Genomic DNA, 25227 nt, shown 5'->3' with positions numbered 1-25227 from the left:
AATGTCATAGTGTAATAATCCTATCATCTGTGTCATTACTGACTGGGTCTCTTTCTATTCATTTTTTTTTTTCTTTTTATGGGTTGTACTTTCTAGGTTCTTTGCATGCCTGGTGATTTTATAATGGATGCTAAACAGTGTGAATTTTACTTTGTTGGATATTGGATGCTTTTGTATTCCTGCAAAAACTCTCCATCTGTTTTCTGAAAAGCAGTTGAGTTACTTGCAAATAATTTAATTCTTTTGAGTCTGACTTTTATGGTTTCTTAGGTGGGACCAGAGCAGCAATTAGTCTAGGGCTAAATTTTTCCCATTCCTGAGGCAAGAACCTAATGAGTATGCTACCCTGATGCTCCATGAATTTTGAGACTTTCCACTGTGGCTGGTGGAAATAGGAACTATTTTCTAGCTCTTGATGACCTCTGGGGCTTGTTCTCTCTAATATGTTTGGGTGATTATTTACCCACATGCACTGAAGCACAAGGGGTACCCTTTGCAGATCTCTGGGTTCTCTGTGCAGCTCTCAACTCTCTGGTACTCTGAACTCTAGCCTCCTTGGCCTCTCTGGACTCCCAGCTCCATTTCCTCAACTCAGGAAGGACCCCGAGTTCCACCTGGGTGTACCATCCCTGTATCATGCCTGCAAACTCCCTCCACGCAGTGGGCTGGGACAGTCCCAGGTCATTTGTTTCCTATCCTCCAGTGATCACTGCCCTTTGTTATCGGATGTCCACTCTCTTGAAAACCAGTTTCATATGTATGTCCAGTTTTTAAAATTGTTTTAGATGGGGAGGTAAATCTAGTCCCCGTTATTCCATCTTGGCTGGAAGCAGAAGTCTCTGGGTTTGAGTTTTGCTACTACATCTTACATGCTACTTGATTTTGGAAGAACTACTCAGCCTCATCCTCTCTGCCCATTTATGAAGTGGGGATAATACTGCAACAATTAATAGATGGAGTCATATAGGGGAAAACATGTTATAGTCTAGATGATTAGGCAAAGGAACACTCATACACTGAGAGTGGGCTTTTACCAAAAGAACTGAAGCTGAATGAACCTACTCTCTCCTGGGCAAGATCACCTGAGCCCTTTTTTCTTGACCACACACACAGGGATAACTACCTTCTTTGTTGCCCTCTAGCCAATTAATGACCTTGCCCTTTTACCTTTCTGAACCTGCTAGCAAAGACCTTATAGGACAAATAGACAACTCACCTCCTCCCAGAACCCATGAGGCAAAAAACAAGCTTATCTGAAATGTTTTGCCAAAGCTATACCTACACAGGATTATAGTACCACCAACAAATTCTGTGTGATTTATAGTAATCAAAAGCTCATTTTTTCTTATTTATACCTTAATTTAAAATAATCATTTTCACTAAACTGTGAAGTAGAATGAATAAAACTATTAATTGAGAACATCTGCCCACAATTATAAATATATGGAATTCACTTAGTTATAATCAGTACATTAACATTTGAAAAGAAAATGATTTTTTAATGCAAAGATATCTTTCTTCTGACATATTAAAATTCCAACATACTAAAGTGGTAACGTGAGTAAAAAAATAATAAAATCCTATGGCTTTTTTATTGCATGTTTATTTAGGCCAAACCAGTATGAGGCAGCTAGATTAATTACTTTTATATTGTTAAGTACTGTACATAGTTAATTATTTCATCTAAGTTGTGGCTGAGCCAAACCTGTGAATTACTATTCATGCAGGGCAACGATGATAATTTATGTACTCCCTCTATGCTACAGCTTGTTAACATATTATTTTTGATTTGAAACTAGATGTTAAAAGTTTGCAAGAGCCTTTTAAAGACTACCCCATGACATAAGTTCTAAAATTACGGATTTGAAAAATAAGGTTGATCACATGCTATGATGGGAAGTTATTTAGATGATAGAATTTTAATAGATTTGGTATGAAAAATACATTCTCCCATGTTTTCCTCTGATCTGTTGACACTTATGCTTTGAGCCTGTGTGTGTGTGTGTGTGTGTGTGTGTGTGTGTGTGTGTGTGTTATTCTGCTTGATTTTATGATGTGGTTGTTTTTTTGGGCCCTTAGCTTCCTACACATCTACCACATGCACAAAACCTCTTTTAACCCACTCTCCCAATATGGCTAATCAGATATTTAATTGTAGCTACAAGTGCCCAATAGCTTCAAGCAGTTAGAGAGATGCTCACAACTATCAAGAACTTTTCAAGATAAAGAGATGACACTGAATCTGTATTTAAAATGTGAGATCAACTTCTCAAAACTTCAATAACAGATTGCCAGAGATACTTGTGCATAGTGAAGTGAAAGAGAACTTTATATCTTTTACAGATCCAAATATTAAAAATTTAAGAGATGTCATTAAAGTAAAAGGGCAAACAAAGAAGAAACGAGTAAAAACAAAAAATGTAACTAAAAAATAAAGAGAGCTGTCATGGAACCGGCTTGCTGCTCCGGGTGGCCCTGGATGGGCAGCGTTAGCATCAAGTGGGAGTTTACGAACAAGATAACCTCAGGCCTCACCCCAGACCGGGACAGAATCTGCATTTTAAGCAAATTCCTCAGGTGACTTGGGTGTTCATTAGGGTTTGAGAAGCACTAGTCTAGAGGCACATGGAGTTTCCCTCTCATATAGACTAAAGAGCCATCCAATCGCTGAGCCCACTGAAGTGTGGCTGCCCATGGACAGAACCTGAGAACGGGACAGGCAAGTTGAGGTGGCTGGAGATTCTGTTTTCATGGGGAGCCCCTGGAGTATAAAGGAAGCAAAGCTCCAGTGAGGCAAAACTGTGTACAAAAATATATGTTTCACACAATACAGAGATCTAGCAGCTCTGTTCACAGTATCTTTTAGAGAAAAATAATATAGATCCAGACTTCTTGCTGTGACTTTGGCCAGAGTTTTTTTTTATTGATTATTTAGAGGAATTGAGGAACATCTAAAAGGATAGGAAGCATGCCACCTTCCCTTGAAGCACATTCTGGCTTTTTTTTTTTCTATGAAATATGTGAATTTTGTCATCTGAATAATTTTAACTAAATTTTCCCCTTAAAATGCAGGCACTTTCTGTACAATTTCCTTTTCTTGCAGAGGCTTTCAAACTGTTCAACCACTAGAGGTCTGTATTACCTATTTTAAAAAACCATTACTAGCTGGCTGAGACTTTCAGCTTTCAACTTCAATACCTAATTGCATGTTTTAAGATTTAAAATCTCAAGACATAACACCAGGGAATAAAAAATCACAACACTTTAAGAAATGAAGGAGAAAACCGAATAGGAGCCCTTCCATTTGGAACAAGACTGAGTCTCCCCTGTTATTTCTAGTAGACAGCTGAGCACACCTTCATACTCTCAAACACGGAAATCAATGGCCAATCACAAATCATGGGAACAAAATTTATTTTCTTCAAAATGCCTACACAAAACAGTTTTTATCTCAATATATTTAAAACCCGTGTTTTAACTTCAAATTTTAAAGCATTTATTTTCCTATTGGAACAAAAGGAAAAATTAAAGTGGTTGAATTCCCATTTGGTTTATTTAAAACACCAATTTTACTGCTTTTATGATGATTTTAAAATAAAATTTCATTTAATTAGTCATACTATATAGGTTTAAAAACTCATGTCCTTTCAGTCTTATTTTATAAGGCTCCGTTGCAATTTTATAAACTAATACATGAGACTGAGCTTGCCTGGTTAAAGTTATAACAGAGGTGACACTTGCTGGTGGCCTCAACTGCAAGTTGGATACCCCAGGTCTTCACTGAGTTCCACGTTCACCTGGAGATTTTCACTAGAGTAGTCCATTTGGGTCTATCCTCTGCCAGTAGCAGCCCAGGCTCTGAGGCTTCCAGAAACTTGAACATGAGGTGTCCCATTTACAGGGTCATCCTGATTAGAAATGACAAAACCTTTCCCTAGCATATGGGCAGGCCTCCTAAAGAACTCCACACTCATATATTCACATATTTAAGTAGAATGGTTGAAAATATTAGACATAAAAGCTGTAATTTACTGAGTATTGCATAGAGGTTTGGGATTCTGACGCTAGATTTTCATAGATTCTAATTACGCCTGCATTTCACTAAGTGGTTACATTTGTTGCCAGGCAAGGTGTAATACTAGGAAGCTCACTTCTTTTAAAAGGAATTATTGCATAATGTTCCTGCCCTGTAACGCCTCTAAAAGCATAAGGACGTTTAGTGTGGCTTCCCTCTCAGTCTGTCACTTTATTAAAACACAACAATTTCCAAGTGTTATTTGGCAGATCAGCTGGGTTCATTTCAAAGGCTAATATTTAACAGAGGGGAAAATAACTCATCCCAATCCTTTTAAAAATTGTTTTCTATGTATTTGCAGGCAAATTGCCTAGTGTTTTATATAGATCTCAAAGCTAGGATTCAAGAATAATTTTAGTAATGTCTTACACTGCTTGTCTACATAATCAAAATGATCAATTCTACAGCAGAAGGAAACTAATTCACGGCACAATAATTTGTACTACAGACCACCGTATTTAAAGTAGTTAAGTTTTTCTTCATTTCCTGTTGCATTTCTGCCGATGGCTGGTGGCATATGAATTAACAATTTTCCTCACTGAAATGTGACAGAAAAATGTCTGCTTTATTCTATCCTGAACATTCCTCTCAGAGCTGCTGACTCTTCTACTATAATTCAAAATAATGTTAGCTTATACTTGTACCCAGTATCAGTATAAACCTATAATTAAATACTAGCACAGTGCTCATTTATATTTTTTTAAAATGCTGCAATTGTAGCAGTTGATTAAGATCTTAGCCTCTGGTGAATTTGGTGGGTTATTTCTGGGAGAAAATGGTTGGAACCAAGGTGTCAGAATTACTCCCAAATTTGAGTTGCTGGCCCTGGCATTGGTTAGCCATTTGGGAAATTTAGGCTCAGCTTCTGTAAAGAAAATGGAGTCAATAAGATAATTTAGCCTATTTTTTTTTTTGTTGGATTAAATAAGAAAATGCAGATGGAGTGATTGACACAGTGCCTGACACCAGTAAGTGTCCAATTAATAGAAATTCACTATTATTTTCTCTGATCCTTTCTGTCTTCCTTTATAAAGTGGCAACACAATATAAAGGCAACAATTCCAGTTATGTCTAAGTGTTGTGAGCAATAGATAAGAAAGGCCACGTGTGTGAAACAGTACCAGGCACCAGTTGCTCTCCCAACAGTTTCCCCAAAGTTTTTTGCCCTTAAAACTAGATCACATGTTGGGAGAATCTCAAAGATGATTCATTCTTGGATTTGAGATTTATTTTTATTTTTATTTTTTGAATAAGGAGACTGTGCCATTGAGATTAATTCGTCTCTCTCTCTCTCTCTTTTTTTTTTCCTCATCTGAATGATAGCTTAACTCTGTGACTCTACCAGACAAAATACTGCATTGAAATAAGAGTCCACCAGGGACAGAAACCATTTTCAGAGCAGTTAAAAAAATAAGGTTAAGAAACTATTCAAATTCAGAGAACTCGAAGAAAAAAACATAATCTTGCTTAAAATGCAATTTTCAAACCTTTGATTATTCCACTCCTTGTGACTTAGAGATGTTTGTTTTCTCTAAAATGCTGTATAATATCTCTTTTCAGGAGAGAAATCAGTGGCAGAAGGATTTGAAGGAAGTTGTGATGAACTAGGTTTTTTTTTTTTTTTAATTAGGAATGAAAACTTCTTGTTTAAGGTTATGTATTGCATATTCTCAAAATGTTCTAGATCCTTCCATGGCTGGTTTTATGGGATGTTAGTAATACAAAAGGTACTGGGAAATAAATTCCTGTATAGTTATAAATAAATAACTGTCTTTGTACTATTAACCAGCCTTGGGACCTGAAATTTAACCAGCCTTAGGACCTAAATTCTACTAGATCTTGTTCTCTTTGGATTATATTTCAATTTAAAGAGCCCCACATCTCCGTCAACTCAACACAACCCCATTTCTAGGAGCCTCCTTTTTAGTTCTGTGAGACCAGGGCTTCTATGAGAGAAGTAAGGTTCCCTTGTGGGATAGGGGAGACTAGGAAAGGGAGTATGGCTGAGGAGCTCTGCCGAGGAGGACAAGGGCACTGGTGGAGTGCTCTGAAAAGGGCCTTGCTGAGGACCACCTTACTCCTTCCCTAATGTTGCTTAGACCTCCAGATCCCTGAACACAATTCAGTTTAATTTGCTAAAAAGGCATTTTGACAGGATAGAGTTTGGGGGTAAGTGCCACTGTTGCATAGTGTTTAAGTATGCAGCTGTGATCTGGGTTAACAAAATTCTGGATTTCCATCAGGGTACTAGTTGTTTGAAAGTTATCCAAGTCACAAACTCGCTAACTGTCAGAGAAATATGAAGATTAAATTAAATTAATTAATATAGTCACAGGTTCTCACTAAATGAAAACTATTTTAACTATTTTTAGCACAAAGCACATGTATATATGAATACAAGGGTAAACTAACTTTCTTATGGTCCAATTTTTCTGATATTAAAATACTTTCTAATGATAGTGTTTAATTACCAATTTACTTAGATTTATAACAATTTGAAATACGCTTGCTAAAATCTTATTTGACTAAAACAGTGACAATAAGCAAGAATAATGGCATTTATTTTTATCAGAAATTGCATTACTTTCAAAGTCCTTTAGGCCACAGAACTTCCCAGCATCGAGCTACTATTGTTTTTCTCAAATAAAGGAAGCTGCATTTTTTTTTCTCATTCTACTCATGATTATTTCTTATTTCTTACTCTGGGGGATGTCTCTAATGGAGGCTGGTGATGCAGCTACCCATCTGGGGGAGGCATGACATCACAGATGCTTGTCTTTTCCTTGGCTCCCATCTGTTGGAAATAGTAACTAAGTCCTCTGCCTAAGCTGGTAGGAGAGGAGCTGTAGAAAATCAAATTAGCAGGAGAGAAACTATTAGTCTTCATTTTCTTGTTTCCAACCTGTGAACACAGATTGTTAAATACGCCTATTCCCTAATCCTCATTAGGAAATCTTAAAGAATAGCAGGACATGAAAAAAGCATGGGGATTATGAGAAAATGTTACCACTGAAAAATAACACAAAGTGAGGATAGTTTTCTCTCATTCAGATTATTTGTACATTTTTAGAGTTAGCCTATTTGAAATTTTCCATTAAGTAATTTTATTCCTACTTACATGTGGATGATGACACACACACAATTCCAAATTTTATTTAGAATTTTCTTATTAGACTTGAAGATAAAATAATTTAAATGGAAAAATGAGTACATGACATTTTGCATTCAGTGGTATCCCTAGGACTTGTTTGAATACATTGCTGTATTTATCTAAAAGGGCAAAGCTTTTATTAAAAATAATCTAGTGGCAATGTTGTACAGCTCTAACTGTCTACTAAATGAAAAGCTATATTTTCAGGCCCAGAGACACAGGATTACAGGTCAGTGATAGGCAATGCATATTTGAAGTATACCAAAAGCACCAAATAAGGTAATTGAGTGTCCAGAAGGAACTGATATAAAATGCAGGTGTCTAATTACTAGAGTCATTGCCACAGTACCAGTCATTGATGACTAAATTATGCACTTGGTTTCTTGCGAAAATCTGCAGTTTTGGGAATATTTCACTACATTTCAGAGCATTTTAAGTATTTAAATCATTTAGCTTTTAAAATTCCACCCATTTCTCCTGTGCTGGCATCCATTCTAAATATGTCTCTAGTTCCTGTCAGTTCATACTCTTCAATACTTGATTTCACTTTTGTTATCCACTCTTCTCTGTGGTTTCTGAAGACCCTGGCATACTTGCTGTGCCTTGACTATGCCAGCATGTTGCTGCCTCAGGGAATTTGCATTTGCTGTACCCTCTGTCTGGAGCGATCTTCTCCCAGATGTCCACATAGCTTCCTTCTTCCTAAAGAGAATTTCCCTAAACACTCTTTTAAACCTGAAGCCTCCCTTCCACTTTCTTTCCATTTTCCATGCCATCCAACATATTATAAACTTTACTTGATTGTTGTCATCTTTATGCACCGGAATGTAAGTTCTATGAGGCCAAGCATTTTTGTCTACCTTGCTCACGACTTTGTGCTCAATGCTGAGAACAGTGTCTGGCATGTAGATGTCCAAAAATGCATATTGACTGAAACACAATAGAATCTGCTGCAAACTGCAGCCCTAAGTAGGAATACCTAGTGTTTAATATCCTCTCTCAAAAGTATTCCTATCATCATGACATTTCTTTGATATTCCTATTCTAGTGGCAAAGGGAAGAAACTTTAAGGTACCTCACAACTGTTCAATATCTAACTTCTAGGTCATGATAGTTGCAAACTAAAGTATCATTGGGATTTTGGCAGCTAAATAACTGTGTGAAACACCCAGTATAAGGCATTAAAGAGTGCTAGAATCTGTGACAAATAGGAAGGTTTATATTTTGCTCTACGTAAAACCATTCAGATTTGAAAGAGAAATTTAAAACATAGCCCTGTCTGAACAAAACTTGTCTACCTGTGGTTTCAAAGCCCTTTTTGGCTGCCAGTTGTGGCCAATATGACCACAAGGACATTTTCTAAGTCATATTGGGTTTTTTCCTACCTCCTTTCAAATATATTCTCAGGTTTGGGTATGTGACTGACTCCATATCAGGACAAGAATACTCAGTTGATCAAATCTAATTACATTTGCTTCCCAACTAAATTGTATATCACCTTCCCCTCTTGTGAGCGGAATGGTTCCTCTCGGGTCTTTGGCATCTGATTATTGCAAACCTAATTGATTTGCGACATTTCATTAATAAAGTTAACTAAAACTAATTATACATATTGAGTAAAAGTTTCCTGTGAAATGAATTTTTCTATTTAGCTTAAGGGTTCTTAATCGTTAGACTGAACTGCTGAGGAAGACTGCAGAATTACTTTCTCTTGGGAGACATATATATATATATTCCCCCCCCTCCAACCAATATGGATTGATGGATGGTGATACCATAGAAACCAAAAAAGAAAAAGAAATGATTAAATATGAAAGTTAAAGATACTGAAGCATTGTCCTAAGAAAATAAAACTGCAAAATAGGTCACATAGATCTATTTAAGATGCTAAATTAGGTCTGTTGTATTTGTTACATTATCTTAAGGAGTTTAAAATTCAAATTTTCGAATTTATTCACATTTGTCGTTTTATTTACAGTGTAGATTTTTCCTTCAGTTAATTGGTGAATATTGTATTTCTCACTCTTTCAGAGAATATGTTTTGTCTAATTCATCCATCTATTTAAATTTAAATTCTAGCAGAAGTCCAGGGGGAGCCTCCTACTACCTCAGTTGCCTCAAACTCAGCTGATAGACTGTGAGCCAGTATTTTTCACAGGACCATTTCCAGTGTTCCCTCTTTGTTTAGTCATGTATAGATAAACATTCTGTAAGTGAAAGGAAGACTAGCATTCATTAATGGTTCAGTGTTGAATAAAATATAGCTGACCCATTACTGCTATACAATAATTTTGCATATCACATGAGATGCTCTTATGATTAATGATCTGAATTTGCATTGCTTTCACTTTCCCAAAGCAGACTGGATTTCTTGCTTTGCATTGTTAAGGAAGATACTTAGCTGTTTTATCTTCCCACTCTGTTCACTGACCAGGCTGGAGGGACCAGGAGGCAGCAAACTGCCCATCTTATTTTTCCTCTTCGATCTGGGAGTATTACTGAGGCGCAAAGGTGCAAGCTCTAGATCAAAAGACAGCTCTTACCCCTGACTGGTTTCATCTACAGTGGCTCTGTTTTTTTATGGTGTCTATACTGTGTGCAGAAGTATTTTGGCCTTGGCTAGAGGTGGGGAGGAAGAATGCTGCTTTGGATTGGATTTTGGACTTGCAATACCACATTGTTCCTGTTGTCCCAGTTCTCTGGGTGAGTTGAACATTTGTTTAGATTCAGGAAAGGCATTAAGGCCCGATTTCAGATAAATAATTATTTTCCACTGGGTCTGCACTGTATTATTCCATTTCTGAGATATACTAGATCTTTCTGGAATTTAAAAAATGACTCATACATTTAAATCTTAAAAGTCTTAAAAGGAATGACTAATTGAAGGGAAAAGACAACAGCACTCTTGATTCCAGCTAAAAGCTTTTCCTGTCAGCAAAACAGGGCCTCTAAATTTAAAAGCTATTTCTTTGAGTTCTTCCAATTGTTAAAAATATTAACATTGGTTGGGTGCAGTGGTTCATGCCTGTAATCTTAGCACTTCAGGAGGCTGAGGCAGGAGGATCACTTGAGGCTAGGGGTTCATGAGCAACCTAGACAATGTAGCAAGATCCCATCTCTGCCAAAAATTAAAAAAATAATTAGCTGGGCATGATGCATGTGCCTGTAGTCCTAGATACTTGGGAGGATGAGATAGGAGGATGGCTTGAGCCCAGGAGTTTAAGCCTGCAGTGAGCTATGATCACGTCACTGCACTCCAGCCTAGAGGACAAAGTGAAACTTTGTCTCAAAAAAATCTGTCTGTCTGTCTATCATCTATCTATCTATCTATCTATCTATCTATCTATCTATCTATCTCTATCTAAATCTAATTTAAATTATTATTTTCTATAGAGTTATGTGCTAAACACATCTGGCTATATTATTTAAGCAAAGAAAGAATGTTACTGAGAATTGTGTGAATAGTAGGTTATTTGGAGTAAACATGTTTCATAAAGCAAGCTTCATTTCTGTTTATTGAAAAAAAAACAACCCCAGACACAAATGACTAGCATTTATCTTGCTTTTGTTTTCTGTTAGTAAGATTCTGAGATTAATATTTAAAAATTCCAAACTGGTTCCAAACTTATTTTATTTATGCTTTCATTGAAAAATGATACTATTAAATGTGTAAAGGAAATATCAGCTGGATATTTATATCCCTTTTTCACAGCTAGTTATATAGCTATTTCAAACCCTTGATGCTTTGATGACTCAAAGATAAATTTGTTTTTAATTTTTTGCCTTGTGTAACACATAATCATTAGTCCAGGAACTAAATGTAATTGAACTGCTAGGTATAAGTGACTGGAAAGTAATTGAGACTCACATTTTATTAATGTTATCACATTAGTGACAAATAGTGACTAAGAACTTTAAGAATATAGCAGGATCATTATATTGATGAAAAATGAAAAACTACTGTTATCTGTGACTGTGTTAGTCTATTCTTGTGTTGCTATACAGGAATACCTGAAACTGGGTAATTTATAAAGAAAAGAGCTTTAACTGACTCCTGGTTCTGCAGGCTTACAAGGAAGCATGGTGTTAGCTTCTGCTTCTGGTGAGGCCACAGGATGCTTACAATCATGGAGAAGGTGATAGGGAACCAGCATGTCACATGGCGAGAGCAGGAGCAAGAGACAGAGGGGGAGGCATCACAGTTTCAGAGCGAGAAGTCATTCATTAACACGGGGAGGGCACCAAGCCATTCATGAGAGATCCGCCCGCAGGATCCAAACACCTCCCACCAGGCCCCACTCCAACACAGGGGATCACATTTCAACACGAGATTTGGAGGGGACAAATATCCAAACCTTATCAGTGACATACAATTTAAATAAAAATAAAGCCTTCTAATATGTACATTTTTATTAAAAAATAAAATAAGTATTCTAGCTCTTATTGTGTTTGACTTTCCAACTGCTTAAAAAATCAATTAATTATGTCTATGCGATGGAGAAATGTTCATCATTATTGGAAAACTCAAGAAAATCTTACAGAATTTTACAGAAGGTAATGAGTAAGGAAGAAAGTATTGGCCTTTATAAATGATCCTACATCTTTTTTACTTTTGCTTACTTGGAGCTGTCAGCAATGTCAGTAACCAAGCCAACAGCCATATATTTTAGTTCTTAATATAACTGTGGGTACTTCTTTTCATAATTTTAAGAAATCAAGAACTACAACTTTAGAAAAGCACATGAAACATTTAATCCTATATATTTTAATATGCAAACAAACAGGAAAAACAAAAAGTGGTCTATGAGAGCTATATATTAGATAATCTAATACTGAGGGTATCGGAATTTCAAAAGTATTAAAAATTTCCCAAATAAGTTTAAAAGAGCAGAAAACTTTCTCACCAAGTGGCCATGAAAGTCTGCTGCATTATTAATAAATGTGTTTACAGCAGTACTGTCCAGTAGTACTTCCTATGATAGAAATGATCTAAATCTGTGCTGTTCACTAACCACATGTGTCTACTGAGCACTTGAGATGGGGGTAATGCAACAGACGGGCTGAATTTTTAGTTTTATTTAATTTTAATAAATTTATATTTAAATATAAATAGCCAGATATAGTAAATGGCTACCATATTGGATGATGCAGGTCTATAAATTTTAAGCCATTGAATATGGTTCTTTATTTATTCGTTTAAATGTACTAATCAGGTTTTTCCCATTTGTCATGAGTAGATTTCAGCATAATTTTTTTGGTCCTGTAAAACAAGCTCTGAAGTGCTGTTTACACATCACTGGTTTAAATCAATAAGAGATCAGAGTTCTGTAGTTTTAAGTTGGTAAAAGTTTTAAAGGGAGACTGCAAAGTTCAGAAGGTCCTTTTGCGAACACTTTTTGTATTTCAGTATACTGCCCACGGATTGAGATAGGGCCTTGGAGATTATTTTACAGGAAAACCAGGGAAAGGTTGATAATTAATATTAGAACTGGTATAACATCAGTTCTTTGATGAACAAAAAATAGCTTCTTAGAATTAAGTATGTTTTACTTATTCATCTGAAACTTAACGGTTTGAAAAAGTTTAAAATTTCACAGAATGTTTTCTTCCATGTTTTGTTATTCCTAAGTAAAACATCATAGTTATTTGGGAAGCTTTGCTACAAATGTGTGAATGTTTGAAACCAAAGACTTCCCAAATACAGTAGAAGGAAGGCTGATTCCAAGAATCATTTCCAGTAAGAATCCCCTGGGTAAGTGTCCTGCTTTTCCTGCTATTGGGCTGATGGGGTATCATGGACAAAACTCCTTCTGTTCAATACTTTTAAGATGTAAAATAAAGTATACTGTCTTTGTGTCATCCTAGGATATGTATCTTAATACACTCTTTCCAGAGGGGATTTTTTGCGGAAAATATGCACAGTCCAGATTCCCAAGCTTCGCTAGACCTGAAAAAAACAAAATCAGAAAAAACCTCCCAAAATAAAATATCCCTAAAGATATCCATTGACAGAACTCTGTAAAGCATTACTATTTTTATCTCCAAGATTAAAGGCATTCTAAATAGTTTTCTAACACCACCACTGTGGAGTACCTTCCAGAAAATGATTCATACTTGCCCATCTATTACAGCAAAGAAGAAGCATCACCTCTAATATTTATCTACCCACTCAGCACCTACGTATCTATCCTCTACTTTGATAAAATGGGAGCACAACATATTCAGAATAGGAAAAGCTACTCTTCATTTTCCCTGGAGGGGACTAGGAGAAGCCGAGGGCTTGTTCTTTGAACTGAGTTTTTGTAAGGTGGGTGGGGGAAGTCTTATTAGTTAGGTAAATCCCAGACTCTTGTTATGAAAAGTATCACACAGGTCCAGGTAACAAGAGTTAGATAGACAAAGCAGTCCTGGCTAACCCTGCTGTGCTCCACACCAGGTTGCGAGAGAGTTTAATGCCCTGCCGTGTGACTCATGCTTGTAAAGAGGCTGAGAGGGCACCTCCATCTCCAATTTCATATTGTCTTTTTTCCTATATCTCATCATTGGAGGAAGGTAGAAGTTTGTGAGAATGAAATTCTGAGACATTTGGGTTTTCTGAAGGTGACAAGGTCAACGGTTAAGGTTTATGGTCTTAAGACTTCTGAAAGTGAGCACTGGGGTATCAAAGAACCGAAATGGCCCAGGAAGTAGCTGACAAGAGAGTACAGTCATTTCCCTCCTGGTCCTCTCAAGCCCTACACAGGAAGAACACTGCTCGAAGCAATCACCTGTGGCCACGTGGAGTCCTTGCCAAAGGACTTTCTCGCATGATTCATTATCAGTACATGAATGGAAATACCTTAGTAATTCTGATGTTATTTATGTTTAAAACCATATAAATACATATGCTCTTAATATGTATATTGGAGGGGATGTGGTAAGACTGGGATTTCATTATTTTCTGCTTCCTCTACTTCTTTCACAAGATAATGGTGTGTGTGGGTTCTTGTACTCTCCCCACTGCTAACACATTAGAGAAAATTGCTGACAGGCCCACTGCTGTAGATGTAAGGCATTTACCTGGTGCCGACTTTCTGGGATGGCATCAGTGAGTTATTCAGATAAAAACCCAGCCATTTTAGATCAATTTGTCAAATATCAACCTAAAAAGAAAAAAATGATTAAAGCATTTCACTGAATAGAGTCAAGTTTTTATTTTTTAATTTACAGAGTAAGCTTCAACACTGCATCTTAAGAATGTTTTTGAAGGGAATGAAACCATCTGGTTCACATCAAGAACATATTTTTCCTTATATAGAGCTAGATTGCATTAAGTGGTGGGCACAGGATCTCATCATCTTCCTGCCTGTGGTCAACATCTTCCCCAATGCCCTTGTAGATATACATTAGGCAAAGAGAAAAAGAATGTTTTAGGGTAAAATAGCGCAGTCTCATTCCTAGCCATTTCTTTCTATAGACATGGCTACTAAATGTAAGAATATGAAAATAGATTGGATTTTTACTTGTGAATCTATAGCTAAACTTGGTTAAATGATTCTACTACTTAGTATAAAGCTTATGCAAATTTTATTTTACCATAATTTTAAAAATACCTTTTTAAAAGATTACCTTTTCTGTTTTCTTTTTCACAGAAGTAATGCTAATGTGTTATATAAATGTCAAGTTACAGGAGGATGTAAAATAAAAGTAAACATATCCTTACCCTCTATTACTTTTCTCTGCATCTACTTCCCAGAGGTACTACTAATAGTTACCTATGTTTCCTTCTAGGACTTGCATACACATGCATATAAATATGTATAATCATAAAAAATGCATACACATGCATATAAATATGTATATCTATAGTTTTTTCTTTTTGTACATCATAGTGTTTTCTTCTCTGCTTTATTTATTTTACTTATTATGGCTAGCAGATTTTCTACATCAGCATATATAAATCTACCTCATTCATTTTGATGGCTGTACAATATTTCATTCATTGTACTGACACATAGTTTATTTAACCAGTCTGCTATTAATGACCCTTAATCTGTTTTTTCAGTTTTCCTTTTGGCTGCTACAAAAATGTCTCAATAATAATATTTTTATATATATATATATATGCATTTTTGTACTTATATGAATGTATCAGTATAATAAATTCTAAACAGACTGTTGAACCAAATTGTTTGTATATGCTACGTTTTTGATAGATATTTACAAAACGTCCTCTGTTAAGGTTATACCAAGTTATAATACCAATAATCTGGATTTTATCAAATCATTTTTTCTTTATCTGATAAGTAAAAGGGCATATCTTTGTTTTGATGTGCATTTCGTTAATTATGAATGAGGTTGAACTTCTTTTCATTTTCTCACTGTTTCCATAGTAATTCTTCTACTAGTTTGCTCAGCCATGGCTCTTGCTCATGTTTCAATTAGGTTGATTATTGCTTCTCACATTAAAGAGCTCATGTTATGATAAGGAAACAGGAATTTTACATGTAATGGCTGGCAAAGAGCGTTCCCAGGTTTCTTGTTTAGATTATAACTTTGTTTATGGTACTTTTTACTGTATAAGCATTTATTTTTATGTAGTCAAATTCATCAATATTTTTCATTATATATAGGAGGATTTTTTAAATAAGAACTTTTATTTAAAGTTGAAGAGTTATTCAAGAAGATGGTATATAGGTTAATTTTTAGACCAACTTTAGCATACCAACTTTAGCATTTAGGCATACTAACTTTAGCATTGTTATACAGAATAATGTTAGCATTGGAAGGATCTATTAACAAAATAAATTTCCCATAAAATGATTTCTTCTATAAAATATCATGACAGTGTGAATTCTGTGGACTCTTTGTGAGACACTAGTGTACTGTAGAAAAAAAAAATTACAGAAAGGGTCAGATTTATAGTACCAGTCTCCAGAGAGTTAATAATAGTTGTCTAGTACCTAAAATCTAGAGTGAATTATAAATAAAGTAATAGAAATTCCAAGACAAATAGAAAGTAAACAATATAAAATCAATAGAGATCCATTATAGAAAATTTTGTAGGTACATACAAAAGAAAGAAAAAAAATCAACCTCAAAAGCTCTTAAGATGTGTTGTATATTCTTCCTAATTTTTCTTATTGACTCCACAGATATGCATGCATTTAAAAAATATGTAAGTGATTTTACTAACAAATCAATCCTAACAAAATTAAATGAATTTCATTAAGATGCCAATAACCCAAGACCTTAATGGCACCTTGACAAGCATCTACCAGGTATACACATACATGGGATCACACTTATGATTCATGTGTTATACACTGATGTTTTCACTTACTATTATCTTTCCTTGCCACTAAATAGTTTAAAATATATAAATTATATATTACATTTTATATTCATATAAAATATATAACAACTGTAATGTTCTATCATATGGCTTAAGTTAATGGAAATTAAAAGGAATGGGAATAATTGTGTGTTCTCTCAAAAATCCATTCTGGTAACTCAGTAGATAATAGGCCAGGACATACTCAAGAAATCATTACCCAAGAATCACATCAAATTCTTTTTCATTCATGATAAAGTGGCAGCAATTAACTGTGTAACTGAGGGCTGGGAGACATCATGATACAATGTGTTTTATATGAAGTGACATCATTTGAATGGGAAAGAGAGTTAGATTATTAAAGCTGGGTTAATGGAAAATTCTCATTCTAAGGGCAGGAGCATTTGAATTGACGGCAAGAAGAATTTGAGTTAAAAAGTAAAGTATATGTGCTGATAAAATTGTAAGTGTGAAGGAAAGTATACGTGCTGATAAAGTTGTTAAGTATATGAAATTTACTAGAAAAAATGCTATGCTATGAGATTTTTTCCAACTGTTAAAAAGGAAACCTTGTGCAGATTGCATTCAGCCACAGTCACAAATATTGGGGCTCAGTGAAACCAGGGGACTCTTAAGGGCTATAGAGGGTGATCACTGGTACTTTATATTTTATTAGTACTAAGAAACTCTGCCTGCTATGTATAAGATAGCTTTTGGATATTTCTCCTTCTCTCCAACTTCCACTACTTGTCATGATGGCAGCCTGGATTGATTTTGCCCTAACCCATAACTTACAGATTAGATCTTGTAATGTCAGTGGTACTTGAATATCCACAGTTCTAGATTCAAGCAGCTGGTGAAATTTTATCTCCTACAAATTTTCTCAATACCATTGAAAAAGTGGCTGCTTAGTCCTGTTGGCACAGGTTTCCCCTCAAACATGATCCCAGAGAACTCATACACACCTGTCTTGACCAACATCAATAAGCTCCTGTCAAAACAGGAGATATTTGGACAGATCCAACTGATGGCTGCCAGAGAATCTATCTGCCCTAGGTGAAGTAGTTCGGGGACTGAATCATGTGGGGAGTCACTGGCTTAAAATACATCACCACTTGCTTGAGCACTGACTGGTTAGTAACTATATTCTCCCACATTTTTGTAAACCATGCTTGTAGTAAGTAAGCATTTATATTAAAAGCTGAAAAAGTAGTATGTAATTTGAGTTGGAATGCTGAACAGTCTATGTATATGTAGAAAACAGAAAATAACTACTTGTTCAATCCAAGAGAGAATTTACTTTATAGCATGAGAGTACCAAAAGGTAAACAGAAAATTTTGGATTTTTTATGAGAAAAAATAGAGATATCAAAAGTTATTATTGCTATCACTATTATTCGAGACAGGGTCTTTCTTTGTTGCCCAGGCTGGAGTGCAATGGTGTGATCATGGCTCACTGCAGCCTTCTCCTCCCAGGCTCAAGCGATCCTCCCAACTCAGCCTCCTGAGTAGTTGAGACTATAGGTCCCAACTACCACATGGTGTGTGCCACCATGCTCAGGTAATTTTTTTTTTATTTTTTGTAGAGATGGGGGTCTCAGTTTGTTGCCTCAGCTGGTCTCAAACTCCTGGCCTCAAGTGATCCTCCCTCCTTGGCTTCCCAAAGTGCTGGGATTACAGGTGTGAGCCACCACACCTGGGTTCAAAAGTTAATTTTTAAAAGTATGTCATCTACTATTTTTTTAAAAAAAGCTTTATTGAAGTATAATTGATATACAAAAAGTATGCATATAAAAATATATTTTAGGGCCGGGCGCGGTGGCTCAAGCCTGTAATCCCAGCACTTTGGGAGGCCGAGACAGGCGGATCACGAGGTCAGGAGATCGAGACCATCCTGGCTAACACGGGGAAACCCCGTCTCTACTAAAAATACAAAAAACTAGCCGGGCGAGGTGGCGGGCGCCTGTAGTCCCAGCTACTTCGGAGGCTGAGGCAGGAGAATGGCGTAAACCCGGGAGGCGGAGCTTGCAGTGAGCTGAGATCCGGCCACTGCACTCCAGCCCGGGCTACAGAGCAAGACTCCGTCTCAAAAAAAAAAAAAAAAAAAAAAAAAAGTTAGTTAAAAGTCAAGAAAACACCTCTTCATAATTATTCTAAACAAGCCACAGGTACTGTATACTGTGTTTCTTTTCCCTTAATGTGCATCTGAATCACCTGTGGATCTTGCTAAAATGCAGATTCTTATGCAATCAATGGGTCTGGACAGTGTCTGAGATTCTGCAGTTCCAACAAACTCTCAGGTAATGCCCATGAGGCTAATATGGAAACGGACACGTGAGATGTTTTCCTCCTAATTTGTAATACAATGTGTCTCAAAAGGGGGAATGAGAACCGGGAGAAAAGAAGGTGTGGATGAAATGTACATATTTCATATGCCCCTTGGGTGATTCCAATATTCTTGTCGTCTTAAGAACCACCGGTTTAATATTTCAACCTTTTATTCTTTTAAATTTTTCTTTCCTTAGTCTTTTCTCCACTTTACCCTTGCCACTGCTGCTGTAGACTGAAATACTGTATTCATGCTTAGCTCTTCAATTAGCCAGACAAAAGCATCAAATTCGTCATTGTGTGTAATAGGATAGTATACCTAAATTAGATTAGAATTATTTATTTCTTAACATTTTTTTTAAAATATAAGGGTCTGAAAATGTATTTAACATTTTCTATAGTTTTAGCCAAAAACAAACAGGCAAGCAAGTGACTTCGTGGAACACTTAGTAAAAGGAAACAAGGATGCGTTAGGTGCCGTCTATACTATCAAAGGAGTTATAATCTCACGAGGAGGGGAAAGGAGCAGTGGTTATTACAGAAGTGGCCAGAACCAAACAGTGTGACCACTTTAGACATTCTGTCTGGTCTGAAAGGCAGGACAGAAGGAGGGGCCATTTTTAAATGGCTTCCCACCCTACTAGCATTAGACTATTAGAGACCCATGCCAAAATATGTGCTCAGTTTGACTACTCTATCTCTACGGCAAAGACCATTTTTACACTTTGGCGTGTGTCCTCAGGGCCTAATATCACTCAGATCCACAGTATTTCCTCTGTAAATATCTGCAACTGTTGTTGATATATTTTATAGACATAATTCTTCATTTTCCAAAGTAGATAAGAGAAGCTTTGACTAATATAGAATGAGAAAATAACTAAATAAACTTAGCAAATTGGCAACAACAAATTCTCCTTAAAAGTACACAATCAGGCCGGGTGCTTGTGGCTCATGTCTGTAATCCAGCAGTTTGGGAAGCCGAGGCAGGGAGATCACTTGAGGTCAGAAGTTTGAGACCAGCCTGGCCAACATGGCGAAACCTCTTCTCTACTAAAAATACAAAAATTAGCTGGGCGTGGTGGCATGCACCTGCAATCTCAGCTACTAGGGAGGCTGGGGCAGGCAAATCACTTGAATCTGGGAGGCAGAGGTTGCAGTGAGCTGACATCATGCCACTGCACTCCAGCCTAGGCAACAGAACAAGACTCTGTCTCAAAAAACCAAACAACAACAACAACAAAAGTACACAATCATATGTGTATTTCTCAATATTCTTATTTCATAGTTAAGCATACAGAGTACTTAAATCCATTGATCTAAATAAAATTTCTACATTATTTGGTGAAGATGAAGGCATCTATGTGTGTCTAAGTGGACGAGAAATCACATAAAAGTTGACTTAAACTGAAGGATTATTAATTCTATGATTTTAAGTTTGAAGAACATCTAGAATTGGGACTTGATATAGGAAGGCACATTGTAATAATAGGAAACAAGGCACACTCATTTTTTTACCCATTTTCCAAACTTTTAAATGTTAAAAAAATAATTAAACGCGAGACTAACAACACAATAAAAATATTCTTGGTAATAGGAAGGAGACTGATAATCACTGATAGATTGTAGACGTTTGTTTCTACTTAAGACAGTTAGAGAATGCACCTATTGAGGAAACAAATATAAACAAAACAGAAACAATTCAAACCCTTCTAAATTAACTATAAGAATAATGTAAAGGAATGTAATCATACAGCATTTACACTACATAATGAATTTTTCTGTTACTTAAATGTTTTGGAAGACAATTTTGATTTTCATATGCAAGAAATTTTTTCAAAGCATCTGCTATGATAAGAAAGAAGAAAAATCAGATAGTAAATATTTTAATGTTAATACAACCACAGCTAGCAGCAATAGTCACTAGTCCTTTTATGACTGTTCTAAACATATACTCTGTTTTCTATTTCCAGTTGTCTAATTTGTCACTAATGTAATAACTAGGGAAACATCCGGCAATTTATAGTTCTTTAAATTATAAGACTTTTTTTTTTCTGTGATTAAAACATTGTATTTTAGAGTTTTAATAGGATTACGGTAGTCACTTTCAATTCAGTGGAATACTACCTTAAGTCATATAGATATTCCTTGATTTAAGATGGTTTTATATATTAAACTATTAAAAAGTTGATTTTTAGAAGCTAAAGTTCATATTATGAATAAAACAAAATGTAAAGCGATAGATAAATTTAGGATACAAATCGATCAAATTTACTGTTGCTTATCAGAGACTGAGTATACTGCTTTAACAAGCACCTATGTGAAAAGAAACACAAACCACATAATCCAATGATCTTAGGCAATTTTGAAAAAGAAACATTAAGACTATTCTGAAGAAAAATAATAGCATTTTCCAATCATTACGAGTTGGAAAGCTGATTTGTCAGTTTGCTAGATAACATGGGAGAAAAGTGTTCCTAAGCTAGGCTTGGACACTTGGTCACATTTTGTTGCTCTGGCTCCATATTTGTTTATTGCCACAGCACATCTTCAAAACAGCATTTTAATCTTTACAACACTTGGGCTTACTGCAAACTTTTAAACACCATTCTTAATTTGGTAGCCTACTTGGGAGACTCTTTGGCATTCTCCAGTTACGACCGAGCAAAAAAAGAGCTAGGTAAACTAATAAGCATGGGGCTAGAGGGCAAGAGCTTGCATTAAGCAGCCAAAACACATAAATGTGAGGGGTCACTATTTTTGTCCCTGTAACAAATTCAAAGGCAAAATACAGCAACTCTCAGTTATCTGCTTGAAAGGACACTGTGGCAGCACAGATAAAATGACAGCAGACATGCATCATGCATTTAAACTATGAGTTTTAAATTCCTTCTCAGCTAAGTATTTCACCTGGGCTTTGGGTAAGTAGCAGATTAAACTTTTCTTCCTTAATTTTCCCTCTAGCATAGGGGAAAATGAATCATTAGTATTAATTAGTTGTAATCGAAATAACAGCAGTCATAAGTAGCAGCAGGAACAAAAAACCAAAACAAAATTATATACACAAATACACAACTCTGACCCCAAACTAGAAAGAAAGAAAAGAAAAGTGAGAAACCTGAGCAACCCACAAATCTGCCCTTTTTTGAATACCGACCCAGGGTAAGAGAGAGAAAGATTTAAGCTTAGAATGCTGTGGGACAGCAGCGTTGCCGCAGCACCAGTGACCGAAAGACATTTTGCAAATCGCAAGGAAGACAAGTCTTCCATTGGCATCAGTGGAACCGGTGGAAGGAAAACAATTTTCTTCTGAGTTGGATGATGGAACAGTTGATTCAGTTTAAGGTCAAAGAAGAGCAGAACCAGAAATCAAGGTCTCAAGATGGGAACAAAGAACAATGAAGTCAGGGAAAAAAAAGGTGGCGGGGATAGAGAGTGGATAACAGACGTGAAACTAAGAATCACAGAAGTTAAGCAAATGTTGAGACCTAGCAATTATGATGGGCAGTTTCTATAACCTAGCCTTAAGCTTAGACTTTTATTTTAAAGCAATAACCAAAAAACAAAAGGAAGGAAGGAATTATATCACTGTAGGGGACCTTATGGGCAGAGACTTGAGGTTCAGAGTTGTGAAATAATGCTCCTACTATCACACAGCAAGTTAAGTGGGAGTCTCCATTTCCCTTCTCCCCATGCTTTCCTGCTCCTACACTGTCAGGAAGGGTGGTGAAGAGGAAGGAGAAGGTACCAGGGCACCCGGGAATACATCACAGCCTGAGGATAGGTTATGCAGGTGGGGCCTTTACAGCTGGGGAGACATCAGAGAAGACAAGGGAAGTATGGCAGTTCCTTTCTTAGAGAAGACTTATAAGAGGGTTAAAGCATATGCTATGTGAAATAAACACCTGGAGATCCAAGAACCTCAGGTGGTAACTAACAAGAGAATCATGTTGGGATGCAGCAGCTTCAAGGGGAAGCACAAGTTGCTCAACCAAGTAATAAAATAGATCAATAGGGTGCCAAATTGCTTGCCTCTTACTCTTACTTTATCTTCTCAGAATGACACAGGAAATAAATGTCGCCAAGTCCCAAATTTGATCCCAGGGGAAAGTGAGTACCCAAACTTTCGTTAGGAGAGGGTTCCTGAGTGGGGGAAAGTAAGTTTTTAATACTTAACGAGGCTATTAGTAAACGAAGAGAAGGGGGCCCAGGTGAGCTCAATAGCCAGGTCACAAATGGTTGCCCCAAAAAACAGTGCAGAAGGAGACACTTTGGCGAAGAATTTCTGAGGTCTTCAGGAGACTATAACAGGCTGGCACTGTGGAGATGTTTACCTGGACATTTAACAAAATCGGAGGATGGAGTTGGGTGCCGGGGAGTGGCCCGCCAGAGGCTCTGTTTAGTCCTGTGAAACAGAAGACCTTTTGCTAAAATCCTGTCTCAGTTACACAAATGCATTGGCTAAGGCTGTAGGGATTGGGGTGTGGAGATATCTTGCTTCTTCTTCCTCAGTTTGATCATTCAAAGAGCATCTAGGAACCCTGAGGGTGGGAGAGTTTGGCCCAGGTTGAAGGACGTCCCCTGTCTAGGACCCACCGCTATAGTTTGCAGGGAGAGAGCTAAGGGGAGGTGAGCAGCGCAGGGACATCGTCTGGGAAGCAGAGAGCGTGGATGGGGACACTCTTAACTTCACCTCAAAAGTAGCACAACTTTTAAACTAACGCCTTGCAGAGTCCTATGGGCTTCCGACTCAGATGATGGCTAAAAGACAAGAGTTAACTAAAAGCCTCAGGAAGAAAGTTTATTGAGTTGCATCTTATTTCTGTAAATTTCTTGCTTACACTCGGAAGAGTTTGGTCAAAATGGATTGAGAATTTCGGGGCACGTGGCAAACAAACCTACCTTGTTCCCTCCCGTTCCAGAAGCCCCTCACCTGATCTGGTGAAGTGTGGCCAGCTCCAGGGGCAGGCGTTGACCAGAACTACGGTCGCTCTTTCCTTGGTCCCAGAGAGCTTCCCAGTATAGAGCCAGCAGTTAGGACACCGTGACATGAAACTTAGCACCCCACCCCTGAAGTCCCCCAAGCGTGCCTGGCGGTCCGCGCGGACTCACCCGCGCCCCGGGCGCTGCGTCACGTCCCGCCGAGGGCCGGCTGCGCTGGTGCGGTCTCCCGCCCGCCGCCTCGGCGTCCCAGCTGTGCGCCCTCACTCGCTGGGTCCGCTCCAGCAGCTCCCCATCGATCACCGCCGCGGCCCGGCGGAGCTGCTAGCGGCGCGCCGGTCCAGACGTCCTGTCACTCGCTACTGCCTGGGGTCCTGGCTGTCAGGCGCTGGAATCATCGGCGAGGAGGCAGCTCCGAATTTATAGTGAGGGGCGTTGCTGCTTCTTGGGTTCCGGGGACGAGGCTCTGTTTTGCATTCCCTCCTCCTTCGCCCCGCCCCGGGAGACCCTCCCGGCCCAACCTCCTCCCTCCCAGGATACTGACGGCAGCAAGGATGATGCCACAGTTGTCCCCTGTCAACTATCAGATTAGCGTCCACCTGGCCTCGAACCCCGCCTAGCGAGGGGTCATGAGGGGCAGCGAGCTGCGGGTACAGGAGTATCATTTCCTGCGGAGATTCATGTTCTTCAACATTTTTTTTTCCCTGAACTTGGAAAACTTTTAAGGACGAATTAGAGAACTTCTTTCTCTTTCCTATGAGTAACTCGAACTTTGGTAATACTGTTGTGGATCATAGATTACATGGATTAATTCCAGGGTTATGAAATTAAAGGGTGGACACTCATTTCTTCCTATTGGACATGCTACCCAAGTTGCGTTTAAAAAAATGTATTGAAAAAACCCAATAAATATTTAAAGAAGATGTAATATCAATTCTTCACAAACTCTTCCAAAAAATAGAAGAGTAAGGATGATTTCCCAACTCATGCTATGAGGCCAGTATCACCCTGATAACGAAACGAGATAAAGACATCACGAGAAGACTACAGTATTTCTTATGAGTATAGACATCAATATTTCTTATGAGTATGGATAAAAATTCTCAACAAAATGCTAGCTAATTGAATCCAATAACATATGAAAGGGACTATACACCATGGTCAAGTGAGGTTGATGCCAGAAAGTAAGATTAGATTAGTTTACCAAAAATCAATTAATGTTTGATAGGTGAGTAGGGTGACTATAGTTTACAGTAATCTATTGTATATGTCAGAAAATAATTTGAATGTTTCTAGCATAAAGAAAAGACAAATATTTAAGGTGATGGATATCCCAATTGCACTGATTTGATCTTTACAAATTTTATGAATGCATTAAATTATTGCATGTACCTAAAAAATGTACATCTATTGTGTATCAAT

The 25227-nt window shown here is 37.2% G+C and overlaps 1 protein-coding gene across 6 annotated transcripts in view; it reads right to left on the bottom strand.

The window, feature by feature from the left end:
* Window positions 1-24068, bottom strand: part of AGTR1 (angiotensin II receptor type 1) — a 44864-nt gene extending 20796 nt beyond the window's left edge. Inside the window, exons 1-2 of one of the 6 annotated variants that reach the window (XM_050778184.1) lie at window positions 23977-24068; window positions 14286-14368 (exon numbers count right to left, since the gene is read on the bottom strand). The gene's annotated coding sequence lies outside the window, so the exon portion shown is untranslated. Of the gene's footprint in view, window positions 1-14285; window positions 14369-23198; window positions 23698-23766; window positions 23951-23976 lie in introns of those variants that run through there. The other 5 variants (XM_050778186.1, XM_050778185.1, XM_050778187.1 and 2 more) reach the window with 5 other exon arrangements.
* Window positions 24069-25227: the final 1159 nt, after the last annotated feature.

Source organism: Macaca thibetana, chromosome 2 (genome assembly GCF_024542745.1).
Source record: "Macaca thibetana thibetana isolate TM-01 chromosome 2, ASM2454274v1, whole genome shotgun sequence".
In the NCBI taxonomy this organism is placed as follows: domain Eukaryota; kingdom Metazoa; phylum Chordata; class Mammalia; order Primates; family Cercopithecidae; genus Macaca; species Macaca thibetana.
The sequence above is the reverse complement of the archived record's forward strand: the minus strand, read 5'-3'. Positions and strand labels throughout refer to the sequence as shown.